This window comes from Paramormyrops kingsleyae, chromosome 2 (genome assembly GCF_048594095.1).
Source record: "Paramormyrops kingsleyae isolate MSU_618 chromosome 2, PKINGS_0.4, whole genome shotgun sequence".
NCBI lineage: Eukaryota > Metazoa > Chordata > Actinopteri > Osteoglossiformes > Mormyridae > Paramormyrops > Paramormyrops kingsleyae.
In genome coordinates, this window is record NC_132798.1 from 12681023 (window position 1) to 12696553 (window position 15531).

The 15531-nt window shown below is 46.2% G+C and overlaps 1 protein-coding gene across 5 annotated transcripts in view; it reads left to right on the top strand.

The window, feature by feature from the left end:
* The window catches only part of LOC111851774 (transmembrane protein 132D-like), a 176596-nt gene that overhangs the window by 107449 nt on the left and 53616 nt on the right, over window positions 1–15531 (top strand). For 2 of the 5 annotated variants that reach the window (XM_023826999.2, XM_023826998.2), the window contains exon 1: window positions 4639–4912. The exons of the other annotated variants lie outside the window; for them this stretch is intronic. The gene's annotated coding sequence lies outside the window, so the exon portion shown is untranslated. Of the gene's footprint in view, window positions 1–4638; window positions 4913–15531 lie in introns of those variants that run through there. 5 annotated transcript variants of the gene reach the window in all.

Genomic DNA, 15531 nt, shown 5'->3' on the forward strand with positions numbered 1-15531 from the left:
GGTGACACATCCCATCGACTCCACTTTCAGAGGATTCAGCCACCTTGTTAGCACTTGGCTCCAGACTTGGTGCTGACACTGATGGTTTCCCAAATTGTGAAGCTCAGGTTTGTCGACAGCAGAGATGACAAGCTCCCTCAGCTTCAAAGCTACGGGTCTGCGTTAGCCGCACATGTGGCAGCTGACCGGCGCCTGTCGCTAGGCATGCAGGAACAAGAGTAATTGGCAGGCATTTGAGTGCCAAAACGGCGGCCTTCCTTTGGAGCCCCCTAGTGGAGGAATATTGACCCTCCAGCAGATCCCAAAAGCAGCCAATCCTTATGAGTCACACCTACCCTTCCGATCTCAATGCTATGTGCATTCTCTTTGATAAGGACCACAAAGAACATAGCACACATCACTCCTCAAAACAGCACGAACTTTTCTACCCCAAATCTTCTTTTATTAAGTCTTTAGTCTGAATAGAGTAAAAAAATAGACATTAAATGAGTGAGCACAAAGAGATGAGGACTTTTGTCTTAGCATCACTCTTCCATTGGAGTTCAGATGTGTTCCTGCTGTGCTCCTGTATTTAAATGATTCATTAACAATGCTAAATGAGACACAGCACAGTGCTTCACTGCAGCATCCTGGATTCCCGTTGCGTGGCTCCGCACAATGGATTGCTTTCTGCGAGACTGACGCACTGAAGGAACCTACGGAGATCACATACTCTATCTATCAATTTGGACCTGCAGTCTAAGTTTAAAGAAAATAGGCAGCTTTTTTTTCTTCTTTTATTTCCAGCGGAACTTGCATTCTTTCAGAGTTCTTCCTTTGTGGCCTGGTTTTTAACTCGATGTCTTTTAACAGAGCAAAAACTGTTTGAGGAGTATATTTTGAGTATGTAGGAAATCTAGCATTGTTGGCGTTGACGGTGCCCCGAGCTGAGAGCAATGACTATCTTAGCAAAAAGCATCAGAAATTCAGATTTTTAATTGGAAATTGCGAAAGAAAAATATACAAAATGTCTAACATCATAATGATAATAATTACCAAATTCAGGCTTCATTGTTGAAAAAATGAAATAATAGGACTTGAAGAACTTGAAACCTATGACTATTTTCTATTAACTGTTAGATTAGTTTGTCCTCCTTTCTTTCAGTTACTGTTATGTTTTTGTCATTTATGAACAATATGTTTATAATTTCTTCTTTCCCATTGCTGCGACTGAAAGAAACATTGTAATAACATGCTTATCGGTATGCAGAATAAAATTTACCAAAATGATACAAATTCATATTCTAAATGGAAGAAAACAAGATAGAGAACAATACAGCCATAGAATCTAAAGGCAATATTAAAGGCATTATTCAGCATGACAATAATCAGATGTCACAAAAAAAATCTGAAGCCGGTGGGTTATGCGGTGAAAAAAGCATGATGCTTGTAAGCAACGCGGATGTGGCAAGAATTTAAATGTTATTTTGCACAGACATTTGCTAAAGCAGTCACACGTAATTACCATGGTTTTCTGTATATTCTTCTGTCGAAACATTGAACAGGAACTGATCTTAAAACAAAACACCAGCCTTTGCAGTATTCTCCAATCTGTTACTGCAGATTAGACCGTCTAGTTGTTTTTATTTTTTTTCCATAAATTCTCAGATGCCACAGCCTGGAAACACATAATATGAAACTAGCACATCAAAGTGAAAACCGCAGACCGACCAGGTTCAGATGGACAAGACTGATTCCTGCCCAGCGTTGCTTCATCCTGAGTGATAAAGACAAACTTAATCAGGAGGACTCCTCTATTCTTACAGCAGTCACTAGGACTGCATTAGTGTTTACGTACATTAGCATCGAGAATGCAGTGTTACGCAGATAAACATCAACAACTGCCAGTTTTTCTTTACATGAAGGGTAGTAACTACAGACGATCCTCTACTTACGAACTTTCAACTTACGAACTTTCAGACATTGGGCTCCCGTTTCCTGTCCGCAACATCAATTTTTCTTTTTCTGCGTGCCAATTCCTCCTAGTACGACTTCTGGCCGCTACTCCCGCCGCACAGCGTCCGGACTCCCAGCATCCTAGGTCTTTGTACTTGCGTATACCCTTAAAATGATGTTTAATAACAACTTACGAACATTTCAAGTTACGAATGGCCATTCAGAATGTATCTCATTCGTAAGTAGAGGAGCATCTGTATTTAAAATAATCTCCAGTTTAAAAGTATACACTTTAGCACCAGGAAATGTTCTACTGACACTTAGTAATTAAATATCTATAAATTTATGTATAACACATAAAAAAATAAATCATGACCTTCATCTGTAGTGCTTGTTAATTTCTAAGAGTCCACAATCTTTGTGACCAAACAAGGGACATTCTGACATGCTTAACATGAAAAAAGCTCCACACATCTAGGCTACCTTAACAACGAAATAGCAGAGTCAAACTTCTCGTGGCCTTTACAGGTTGTGAACATTATCCACTATCCATGTTAGTGTCCCTCTATTAATACACATAAAAGCAGCTGGATTTCATGAGAAATGAGTATCAGTTGAAGATACATGACAACTGCAATGAGCAATAAAGACAAATATTCATAGCTGAATAATTAAAACAGCACCAGAGATTAAAAGAATGAGAATGTAATCAGTAATTCGGAGTTCTTCCCAGTAAAACCACTGACAGATAACCAAACATAAAACAATGACACAACTGCAGCAAGTAGCTAATGAAAGACATTATTAAAAGACAACTTGATAAATTATAATCAGCCCTATCAATTCAAAGGCTAGTTTCTAAAAGCAGCTATTAAATAACAGCATTTGGGATACTGTAAAACTTAAGCCACACAGAGGGACAAAGTTTGGCACGAAAGTCAAAATCTGATTCATAACTCTGATCGGCCAGTGGGAGAAGTTTTCCCAAGAGCCCCAACACTGAATTCTGAAAGCCAAACCCCTGTGAAAAGGTCATCTTTTAAATTATTGAGTTTATGTCATGACTGAAAACAAAATGTGGTCCTACAAACAGTATATAACATCTTGGGGTGGGCATGCCTTTGATGCATGTAAGAAGAGGTGACCTGTTTGTTTGCACGCTTGTTTTTCTTTTATTTGGCATTTCGTTAAAATGAACACCACAGCCTTAAGACCGTAGTATACCCAAAAGTCAGCGCCCCTGACAGCAATAACAGTTCTCTATCCAAGGCTTTCCGTTCCAGAAAGGCATCTTTTGTGCATTTTCTACACTGATACTCCTGGACCTATAGCAGAATATAGCGTTTGATCAAAGTCGACAGCATCCTAAGGATGGTTAGTGAATTCTAACCCCAATTTCTTGCGTAGGGCCTCTATAAAGCGGTAAGGGGAAGCCTGCAGATCGTGGCCGACGGTAATCCCCGCTGTCGCCGAGGCCGGCTGGCTAATGGGATTAAGTGACGGCGGCGAAACGTGCGCTTGTTTTTTTTTCCCGGCTGCCAGCCGACATCAATAACCAGGGCTCGCTCCCGATTAGCTTATCGCCAAACAGCGGCGGGGGCGAGGGGACATGAATATTTCATACCTGTACGGGGGCCTGTGATAATGCACACTCCTTGCGTACTGTATCGCTTTAAGTGTCTCCTTCGCCGCTTTGATATGTGTTGCATACCCGGGGCGAGCGGCGCTCTGTGTACTCAGGGCGGGGGAAGGAGAGAAAAGGAGGAGGGGGGAGCAGCAGTCGGGGTGGTGGGGGGATGATCCGCTCGTGATAAATTTCAAACCTGGGTTGGCGAAGCCGTCACATTCTCTAGCAGTGTCCTGAGGGGCTTGCGTTCAATTACAAATACACACAGATTCCTATCCTTTGGTGTGGTCAGGATGCCACCTGCCCCCCCTATGAGAGGTCTCCCTCGTACCTGTCAGCACAGCGTCTCCCCCGGTGACATTTCCTCCCGGCCCTCCTCGGCATTGTCATGTCGACGGTGTACCTCAGCGGGTGTAGATCACATTTCCCCGGGTGTCCGGGTGAATCACATCAGGTAAATAGGTGCACAGCTGTTCGGTTGTGTTTCTGGCTCCGCGTGTCGCCGTGTCGCTCCGCATATGGCTCTGCGCGCGGACGTTTGCGCGTGCCTGTTTACATGTGTGACCCGTGTATGTAGCTGCATGTGTGTCAGGGATCCTGTCTACCGGTTAGCTACTCGCCGCGGCACGCGGCTAATAAGCAATATCATTCCATGCCTGCGTCTAATGCACAACCATTGAAAACCCCTCAGAAATATGTCCCAGTTCATTATAGCAGTATAATTAATACCTCACAGCCCTTTTCTTCATAAGCTGTGCTAAAAAAAAAGCCTGAAAAATAAATGATTAATTGAAGAGAATGTAATGCATATTAATACAGTACTTTAATTTTGGCATCGTAACATTCAGAGCCTAATTGCTTGATCTGTTTTACATGTTTAGGAGTGCAAGATAGATCGGAATTCAATTCATCTTCTCTTTTCCCGAGTAGTAAAGCATTACTCGAACCACCCTAGCCGTGCGGCAGCTCGGTTGATGTCCGTTTAATGCGCTGCTCGGCACCGTGTGATATGGAAATTGTACTTTCAAGTATGGACAGCGGCAGAAGCGCGGCGCTAATTGCACGCGCGAGTCTGGCATCGGCGTCCTTGTAACACCGGCACCAGGCGGCAGAAGCCATTCGCGCGCGCTGTCCCCCTTCTGCGCTTGTGCGCGCCACCCTTCATACGATGCCACGTGCGCGATGGATGTCGCTCCTGTGCCTTGGGTTTGGGTATTCACGCGGGCCCGATGTCGCCGCCATCGTCAAGGCAACCTTCACTGTGCCTTTTGATCTGAGGATTCAACGTTTGCTGCTGTGCTGAAAGCAAAGACCCTAACTGAATGGCAACAGACAAGTTATAAATCACAGGTATTATTCTAGTGTCTTGTATAAAATAGTAGCATCATGAGGGCTTCCTTTGCTGTGATCTGTCATGGCAGCTTTCAAACTGCCAGATAACTAACTGTGCGTGGAACGACGACAGTCAGCCCGAACGCACACAGAATGACGGGCGGAATCACACTTACAAGCCGGGCAGCACTATTTCGATGTTAGCTAAGGGGGGATTTTACTTGACTGGAGAAATTTGCAATAGGCTAACGCTGTCCGACTTCTCATTGTATGGCTTTTCTGTTTGTGTAGGATCACTGGATGATGTTTTCAGTGCCTGTCAGACCTTTTAACTGGGGCATTGTTTGGGTTTGGAGTTCGGTATGATTTATAGTGTGTTTTAGTAGAGCCTTTCAGGCATTTTGGTTTTGAAGGGTGTTTTGGATTAGTTTTTTTGGCTTAGCTATCTGAGTGTTTCAGTGTAATTTGCAGGGTCTTTAAAAGTTTCGATTTTGAAGGGTGTTTCGGCTTGACTTGCGGAGCGTATTGTTCTGGCATCGAGCTGATTGGCCGCCTTCCATCAATCACTGACTGTTGTATTTGTATATGTATTTATTACATGTTCCCTGGTGTTTTTGGTCTGGGTTGACACTGTGTCTATGAGCACTTTATTATGTATTTATTTGTGTGGACACAGACTCGCTCTCCCCTATAGCTGTGCCAAGATCAACCCATCACCGCGCTAATAATGCGTTCTTTTGCATAACAATGAACGAGGTACCTTCGCATAAGGGGAAAGTAAAAGTCTTATCTTTTTCCACTAGCAAACATGCGTGTGACATTTGCCAGTGTCGTTTGCGGTATGTCTCCGTGTTCCAGAGGGAGTCCACACCTCATTCCCCCCCTCTCTTTTTCCTCTGGGTTTGCCCTACCGAATAGCTACATGGGGTATAGTACTCTGATGGATCCCTTGTTTTCCTCTCTTTCTCTCTTTTTCTTGCTCTCTCTCGTTCCTTCTCTCACCAAAATGCTTTAAGCATTGGTCAGGAAGACCGAGCAGAATAGTGTTCCCGTGAAATAGACAGGCATTAGTGGTAAGTGGTGCCCCCCCCCCCCCATCCCCAAATCACTCCTCACTGCCCTGTCCAATCACCCGTCTGCTGCCAGGTGAGGGGACCTGACAAACCTGTCACCCCCCCTCCCCCCCGCCGCCACGCTGCACCACCGTTTTATCGCTTCGCTCCACTCGCTCAGGGTCTCCGTGTCTTGCTCTCCAGTCTCCATCCTTCTTTTGGAACACCTTCTTTTCTGCCTAATTTCGGCGGTGCCTGTCCCTGACATTACATGACATAACCACGTCTGAAGCCCAGACCTCAGCCGGCCTATCACACACCTACCAGAAAGGTGTATAAAAAGCACTCCTGCACATAACTTCCACACGCATGCCAAAACACACACCTACATAACCACCGAAATACACTGCGCACGCACACACACACATACATGCACAGTCCATGTACTCATATCTTTGTGGGGACTCCCCATTCGTTATTTTATTATGGGCATAACCCTAACCACAAATATGACAACCTTAACCCCTACCCAGCCTTATCCCTAACTATAAGGAACCAAACAAAATTAAAGACTTTTGGTATTTTTAGTTCTTTAATTGCAGTCACAGACTTTTTATAGAATTGACATTATCCTCGTGAGGACGGAAAAAATGTGGAGAAATCTGGTCTTCAGAATGTAATAATTACAAAAACGCACCCATCCACACACACACACACACACACACACACACACACAGACAGACAGAGGTTTGTAATTATGTCTTTGTGGGGACTCTCCATTCATTTCTTTGGGGAAAACTCTAATCCTAACATGACAACCTTAACCCCTACCCAGCCCTAACCTTAACCATAAGTAACCAAAGAAAATACCAGACTTTTGGGTTTTTTCGTTTTTTCGACTGCATTCACAGATCTTTGTGGGGACCTGGAAAATGGTCCCCAGAACATCAAAATAATTTATTACATTGCAGGGAATATTTGGTCCCCACAATGTAATATAAACATAATCCACACACACACACACACGCCTTCCTGTCATCAGTGTGTCTTGCAGCTCCTCCCCTTTTCCTGTGCAAAACCTCCTTCCTCCTCCTGGCCCACATGCTGCGTGGCGGCAATGGGCCGTGGATCGAAAGCCCAAAGCAACACCGTCTCCCAGAACCTCGGCCGCTCTGTGATTGGGTGTCACACCCACCCGCCGCGAGCCACCTGGGCCCTTCCTGCTAATGTGTTTGCGAAGCCCCAGCCCCCCCACCCCCAAGGGCCCATGTCTGCTGCGGGCTCCGCCGCCGTTATTCGCCTCCTGGTGTGGAGGGGCCCTTCGCTGTGAAATCGATTCTGTCTCTCGCGATGAGCTCCGCTCCTCTTGGCTAACCAAATTGCTATCCTGCATGTGAAGGCCGCCGCGGCAGCGTAACAATTCTTGTTTTTGTGCAAAGAGCCGCGGACGAAAGACGCTCTCGGTGCCAAGCTGGTTTCTGGGGACCAGTGGCATGTCAGTGACTCAGTGGCATGTCAGTGACCCAGTGGCATGTCAGTGACCCAGTGGTGGTCACACTTTGGTTGGAGAACCTGGCTGTCGATGCTGTAGTTTGTCTGCACTATTTTACGGTAAAAGGCTGTAGGATCAAAGGCTGTTTCGATCTTTAATTATACCTTTAAGGCTTAAATCCAGCATTAGCTGACAAAGGAATAGCTTGTGCAACAGTTACAATTTATTTACTTAGTAGACGCTTTTATCCAAAGTGACATACGATTGAAAGCAATGTCAAATAGTCCCTGGAGAAACTGGGAGGTAAGGATCTTGCTTAAGGGCCCTATAGTGGAATCACTTTGCTGACTGTGGGATTTGAACCAATGACCTTCTGATCATCCTAACCCACTGAGCCACCCCCACAAATAACAGCTGGCTGCTTCTTGTGCGTGTCAACCCATCCCACAGGAATAGGGGGCAGGGAGTGGGGAGCTGCGCATGCTTTGGGCTGCCCATCTGTGACGACCTTAAGTGTGGGTTGTGGTCTAATGGTCATCTGCGAGCTAGTTACACCTGATGCTTGTTAAGGCTGGAGCTGATTTTAAAATGGCTGGGCTTTGGGGAAAATGGGGCTCGTGCTTAGGCGCCTGTTGCATGTTGCCATTTGTTTTCCTTTTGTTATGTATTTGATTTTCGTTTTCTGTATTTAGTTTACACTACATGAACATTGCATGCCTGCACTACTGACACTACTGACAACCATGCGTTATATATATGTTGTGTAGCATTCTTTTTCTTTTATTCTTATTAAATTCTTTAATTATCTACAGTAGCAAGCTTGGGTCCCGTGTCTTCTCTTGGATCTTCGTTTTTTCCTTTTTGTTACGGTTTTGAGCCAGATGGTCAGTGGAGTCGTGACCCCTTGCCTCTGCAGCCGGCACTCTGGGTCAGGCTGTTTTTATAGCCTGGGCACCACGTTCCTCACCCTGCCGTGTCAGTTTGGCACAGGGGACAGCATTGTAACCCCACTGCCCACACCCTTACACAGGATCGTTTTGGACCAGGCAGGATGGGAGGAGGGTGGGGATTTATTGGGGTTAAGATGGGGGGGGATGCATTTGAAGGACGGTCAGATAGAAGACAAGGTCTTTCTTCTGCTGTATTAGCAGCAGGGTTGGGGGTGTAATGGAGATGAGCCCTGGGGTGTGAGGTACAGTGTGGGTCCTCCTCCCCAATGAAGCCAGACAGCCAATAGAAGGACACCCCGTGGGCCTATCGCATCTCTCCGCAAGATTAAATGAAAGTGTCACAGTGAAACATTGGGTCTGATAACAGGACAATACAGCCAGTTTCAATTATGGCTTCCCCCAGAGAAGATGGCGAGAAATAAATTACCTCGGTCGGGAAATTGTTTATTTTTTCTGTCAGTTTATTCTTTGTGACATTTAAATCTTTTTTTGCCCTGGCCTGAGGGCAGAAAGGGTGCTTGGGCACACCCGGGCTGCCAGTGAGATTGCAACTTAAATTCCATCGCAATGGCTTGTCTTTGAAGGCCAGGCCGCTGGTGAGAGGCAGTTGAAGTATTTCAGTTGAATGGGTTTGGAGAGGTAATTAAAGAGCCGGCATGGAAAATGCGACTGGCCCGTCGCATGTTTAATGACTCCAGGCGAAGGGGAAAAAAAAAAATCAGTAACGGCCCTCAGATCAGAACCTGCAGGCTCTGCGAAGCAGGGAGGCCCTCGTTATATCCTGTGCCGTCACAGGTAGAGACCCAGGACAGATTTTCCTCTCAACTCCTGTCCTCTTTGGCAGCTTAATGCGCTCCTGTCTCCTAATTTTCAACACTTCTCCCCACAGCAGCAAAATTTGTCAGCAGAGCTGCGTGTCAGTAAAAATCGCAGAGATGGGCAGGTAGGAAGAGGAAAGAAGAAGATGTTCTATTTAGAGGTGATATGTAGAGTTATGCATCAGATAAAAAAAAAATCAAATAGATACAAAAACGAATTTTAGGGGAATTCAGCATCACGGAGTCGATCTTTATCATAAGAAGATGAGATTGCTTAAATATTATAAGGACTGGGGACTGTGTAGAGCTGGATAGTGGGTCTGGGGGCCTGAATCCTGCCCCGGACTCTATGTGTATGCAGTTTGCGTGATTGTGTAGGTGTGTCCCTTAGCAGAGCAAAGGGAGACATCGGGGAACAGGAACGGCAGACGGGGTCTGCAGGGGACGTGGCAGCTGAACTGCTGGCTGGGGTGCAGCAGGAGTGCTGTCTAGTATTAAGGTGGGTCTCCAGCTGTGTGGAAGTACGGCCTGGAAGCCGCGTGCAGATATGGGCCGAGGGATTTATCTCTGCCGAAGGAGTGAGCGTCTGGCCGCTAAATGAACCGCGCACTTGGCTAGAATTCCCCCTTGGTCTCTAGGTCTTCCCAAAACACGTGTCATCATCGGCCTCCTTGTTTAAGTCTTACAGATGCCCAGCGATCCAGTATCCCCCCAGGGTGCCCATATGACGGGGCTCAGCCCTGATCTCTCTGCAAAGGGTGATTAGCAAAGGGTCTTATCTCGGTTATGTACCTACCGCAATTCAGCACAGTATCTGTCTTGATCATTTGTGTGCGTTGACTGTCTGCAGGGTCCGTCGAGATCGTTCGCACTCATTGACTCGGTGCCTGGCAAGTAGTGAAGGCTCCTATACATCGACTCGGTGCTGAGTCTGTCATGATCGCTTACATACATTGACTTACCTCCGAGTCTGTCATGGTCATTAGTGCATATTGACTCAGCGCTTGGCCTGCCGAGATGGTTTACATACCCCTAAATGACACTACATATATTAACTCACAGTCATTTTCATGCACCGATGCCAGCTCAATGTTTGCCCCCGTCCAGACGTTCTGGGCCTGGGCGCCTGGCAGTGATTCATTCGCACTTTTAATTGTTCAGCCCCGACTGCAGCCTCGCTCTCAAACTTCGAGCTAGTCGACCTGTCAGCCACTGCTTTACCTAATCCAGTTGCCATGAAGTTTTACAGTTGCCGTGGCAACTGTCACTATGAAATTCTAGCAGTTCTTTTTAATTTTTTTTTTTTTTTTTAAATCAGTTTTTGAAAATATATTTACCACACATAGGCAACAGAATGAGACACTTCCTTCTGGTGATGTTGAATTACAGCGTTACTCTAATTCACTTGCTTTCACAATGGCAGATTGCTATGATTTTCGAAATGGCTCATTATTTTTTTTTAACACTAAATACCACAAAAACCAAGTAGAGACACTAAGAAAAGAAATGAACCTATTCAGCATGCGCACATTCACATTGGGTGAAGAGTTTCATTACTGCTTGGCGCTGCTCTGAGATTTCAAATCCTGGGATTCTTGCATTATTGCCATTTGAACAGACTTGGGGACTAAACAAGCAATCATTTCTAAATGGAGTGAGGAGTGTCAGTCATGACAGGAAAATGCACACTCCCAAAGCCACTGCACATTGAAAATGCACTGAAACATCTGCGCTGTATAAACTCACTTCTGCTCCAGGTCTGACAGTTTAATAGCATCTCCATTCGATTATTTCAACATGGTCAGTAAAGACTGGCAGTTTGGGTCAATGTCATTGTCATCAGGGCCCTGCAGGTGGTGCTGTGGTTAAGGAACTGCTTCAATCGGCGTCGTACCCGCAGTAAACCTGACGCAGTAAACCCGTGCTTCGTTCGACCTCGTACCCGCAGTAAACCTGACCCGTCTGCGGGTATCTGACAAGAGCAGACGTGCTTCGTTCCTTCACACCCGCAGTAAACCTGACCCGTCTGCGGGTATCTGACAAGAGCAGACGTGCTTCGTTCCTTCACACCCGCAGTAAACCTGACCCGTCTGCGGGTATCTGAGAAGAGCAGACGTGCTTTGTTCCTTCTCACACGCAGTAAACCAGACCCGTCTGCAGGGTATCTGACAAGAGCAGACGTGCTTCGTTCCTTCTCACCCGCAGTAAACCTGACCCGTCTGCGGGTATCTGACAAGAGCAGACCTGCTTCGTTCCTTCTCACCCGCAGTAAACCTGACCTGTCTGCGGGTATCTGACAAGAGCAGACGTGCTTCGTTCCTTCTCACCCCTCAGTAAACCTGACCCGTCTGCGGGTATCTGACAAGAGCAGACGTGCTTCGTTCCTTCACACCCGCAGTAAACCTGACCCGTCTGCGGGTATCTGACAAGAGCAGACGTGCTTCGTTCCTTCACACCCGCAGTAAACCTGACCCGTCTGCGGGTATCTGAGAAGAGCAGACGTGCTTTATTCCTTCTCACACGCAGTAAACCAGACCCGTCTGCAGGGTATCTGACAAGAGCAGACGTGCTTCGTTCCTTCTCACCCGCAGTAAACCTGACCCGTCTGCGGGTATCTGACAAGAGCAGACCTGCTTCGTTCCTTCTCACCCGCAGTAAACCTGACCCGTCTGCGGGTATCTGACAAGAGCAGACGTGCTTCGTTCCTTCTCACCCGCAGTTAACCTGACCCGTCTGCGGGTATCTGACAAGAGCAGACCTGCTTCGTTCCTTCTCACCCGCAGTTAACCTGACCCGTCTGCGGGTATCTGACAAGAGCAGACCTGCTTCGTTCCTTCTCACCCGCAGTTAACCTGACCAGCCCCTGATGCTCATCTTGTTACTATTTGTTCCCCCCCCCCACACAAACACCCACATTTCTCTTTTCTTGTTCTTCTTTTTTTTTAAACCAAAATTGTTCTTTTTTGCCACCTTATATTGAAGCCCTTTCTGCAAAGTTCCTATAAACCCTGAATCCTCAGGTACCTGCTGGTTCGTGGTCCCCTTGCTGTGTCACATCGGTCCCCTCACTGTGTCACATCGACCAAAGCCCCTTTCTGGAGCAGTATAATGGCAAATATCTCAGGTGCAGAAGTGGAATACAGATGTTAACTATACAGCCATCCCTCCAACTTCCACAATTGTCTCTTCAATATAGGGTAACATCATACATCCCTCCCTCCATCCATCCATCCATTTACTAATAGCTTCTCCTGGTCTTGGGGGGGCACTCTAGCCTATGTCAGGCAGCTCAGGGCTATCAAAATAGATAATTCATGGTAATTTCAGTAATATACTCCCACCCTCCAGTGAGGGTCACCTGGCCTCCCAGGACACTGGCGAGGTCACTGGCGAGGTCACTGGCGAGGTCACTGTCCTGCCCGCCCATGCACCCCACCCAGCCTAGAGGCCACATGCTCCCTGCGTCCCCCATCATCCCCAGTGGCATGTGAAACCAGCTCAGCTCCCCTATCCTCCTCGCTCCTTCACTTATTTCTTCCCACCTTTCCCACGCGCCTCATGGAGGCCCCCTCCCAACACGTCGCGACGGCAGTGCGGCCGACGGCACGGGCCCCGCTCGCAGAGCGCACCCGCCAGCGTCTGCCACACCGCGCTCCTGTGTGCCGCATTTCCGGCGGGTGGCTTCCTCGCTTAATTCCCGCAGAACATTAGACCCGTGATTCGCGGCGGGGCCCCGTGGCGGGTATTAAGTGCCGGGCTGCACGGGCGTCACGAACGCCTATCAGTAGTGCCTGTACTCACAATACATGCCGCCAAAAGGAATTTTTTGTAACCCCCACTCCACCATTTATTTTATACCAAAGGGGGCTTCTGGGAAAAAAAAGCCCAAATCTGTTTACAGACAGCCATGTAAATAAACACAAACAAGTGTTGCCTAAGGCAGGCAGCTTTCGCTTCTGCAGTCTGTCTGTACTCCTTTGTGTTTACACTTTCTTCCTGTTACCCCGAGAGCTTCTTCTTAGCAGGATGCTGGCCTCCTGAGATATTCACCTACATGCTGCATGACCCAGCCAAACCCATGGTGCCTTCAGACATTCTGCCCCACTCTGGCTTGTCTCTGATTCAGTGGTGTCAGTGCATAGGGCATTAAAGGCTGACCCGAATGACTAATCATCTGAAACCAAAATATTAGCACTGTTAGTATTTGTCGTTTGCGTAAGTTAGACACACTGGAATATTTCTTTTTGCACATCCCGTCTGGCTCTCTTTTGAGATGTGCACATGCATACGGCTGGCAGTGAAGCTTGGGGTCTGAGAACAGGGGGTCGTACCATTTATCTGGCACCCCTGCAGCATTTCGGGACTTAAGGGTCTTGCTCAAGGGTGCAACGGAGATGTAACTATTCTACCGAGGCCATTGCTCAGTCCAGTACCTTCCAGTGACTGGCACAGGAACCTAAGGCCTGTTTCATACTTTCTGCAGTCTCGTGCCACAGAGTGTGTGCTGTAGTGCCGGACCATCCATGATCCTCAATGTTCATACGTCTAGTGCCAACACACAGGCAACTGCACCTCCAGGTGGCGCTATAGAGCAGATCTGCTCATAAGTTACTTAAGTGTGGTGTGGATGTTATATTAAAAATAAGAATTGTACTAAAACTTACCGTCCATTATATACCTAGAGTACACAAGACAAGGTTATTATTAGTGAAAACATTTTCATAAACTGAAATAAAATAAGATAAGAAAACTACAACTAAATGAAAACTACAAATATTGCTTCTGAAACTAACTGGTGTTACTGTTACAAATTTTATTTTATTTTCATTTTTATTAAATTTATTTAAATGTTATTTTAGTTTGCAGCCACCTGGGAGTCCTTATGATCCTGTAGAAAGGAGTATTTCCAGACGGGCCATTTTTCCAGACGTCCTTTCTTCGAATCTGCTCATCATGCTTGATTTCAGTCTGATCAGAGAGGCTTTGAAAGGTGTTTATATAGCACCTTTGATCTCTTCTCTGACTTCCTGCAACTGTTTCCTTAGCCAGCGAACGATGGAGGTACGTTTGTGTCATTGAACTTCCATCCAGCGTCGTTTCCATTTCTAAGTGCTATATGGTCTCCATGGCTGGCGCCTATGATGAGAATTACGTCAGCACAGCTCTCCATGGTATGAACCAGTCATAACCAGCTGAGACACATACCACCTCTCCCCCCCTCCCCAGCATCTCAGGGGGCATGGCTTCCATTGGAGCTGAAGACATCAAGTGAGTGCTTAGCTATGGAAGTTCACCTTCATCAAAGTAGACTCTGGACACAGCACTTGGAATCAGCTGCTTATCATTCCACATATTATACTGATAGATCTCTGCTGACTTCGAGAGATCAGGTTTGTGTACGTCTGGAAGTACTGAGCCCTCACTCTCTGGAAAAGTAAACAACAACAAAAAAATAAGGTGTCCGGGAAGCAAAGGTGCATCTACAGATACCATCTCCTGTGCTTTTCCTTTGTTGTTTTCCTGTTGTCTGTTGGTATCACATTCATAATTGAGTGATCTATTCAATGGTTTGGAAATATTTTCAACTGAATATGGGTGTAAAAACATGCCATGAATAAGCTTTGTTTTCCTTCTTGCTTGCAAGCTACCTGCAATGCATGCTGGGATGGAATTTTATCTCCCGAAGTTGACAGACTGCAGGAGAAGGGAAAGGGTGTGAACATGGTTGCCTTTTAGCAATGAGAATTTGTGTGATTCATGTGATTTAACGTGTCGGTGTGTGCGTGAGTTGGTAAACCTTACCTTATGGGGACACAATGTCCCCACAACGTGATGAATATGCGTTTTTTCCCTTATGGGGACCAGTTTCCCCATATGGAAAAACTCAATTTAATAAAAATTTGTGACTGCAATGAAAAAACTGAAAATGCAAAAACTCTTGTATTTTGCTTGGTTACTTATGGTTATGGTTAGGGCTGGGTAGGGGTTAAGGTTGTCATAGTTAGCATTAGCATTTTTCCCATAGAAGATATGTTTACCCGACTCTGTGTGTGTGTGTGTGTGTGTGTGTGTGTGAGTGAGTGTGAAGTTATATGATGCACTGAAGCACGTTTGGATTCAGAGTAATCAGGCATGAAACAGCAGAGTTCAGATTCATCATTTTTCTTTTCTGTAAAAAAAAAAAAACATTTAATCTGTGTCTCCTTCCTTACAGTTCAAAGAGTCTTAATTAGTCTTAATTGGCCGCACCTGTGTCCATTTTTGCTAACGAGTCTCTGCCTGGGTATGGCCGCGTGACAGATTATACTGTGCCAACTTTCCGTAC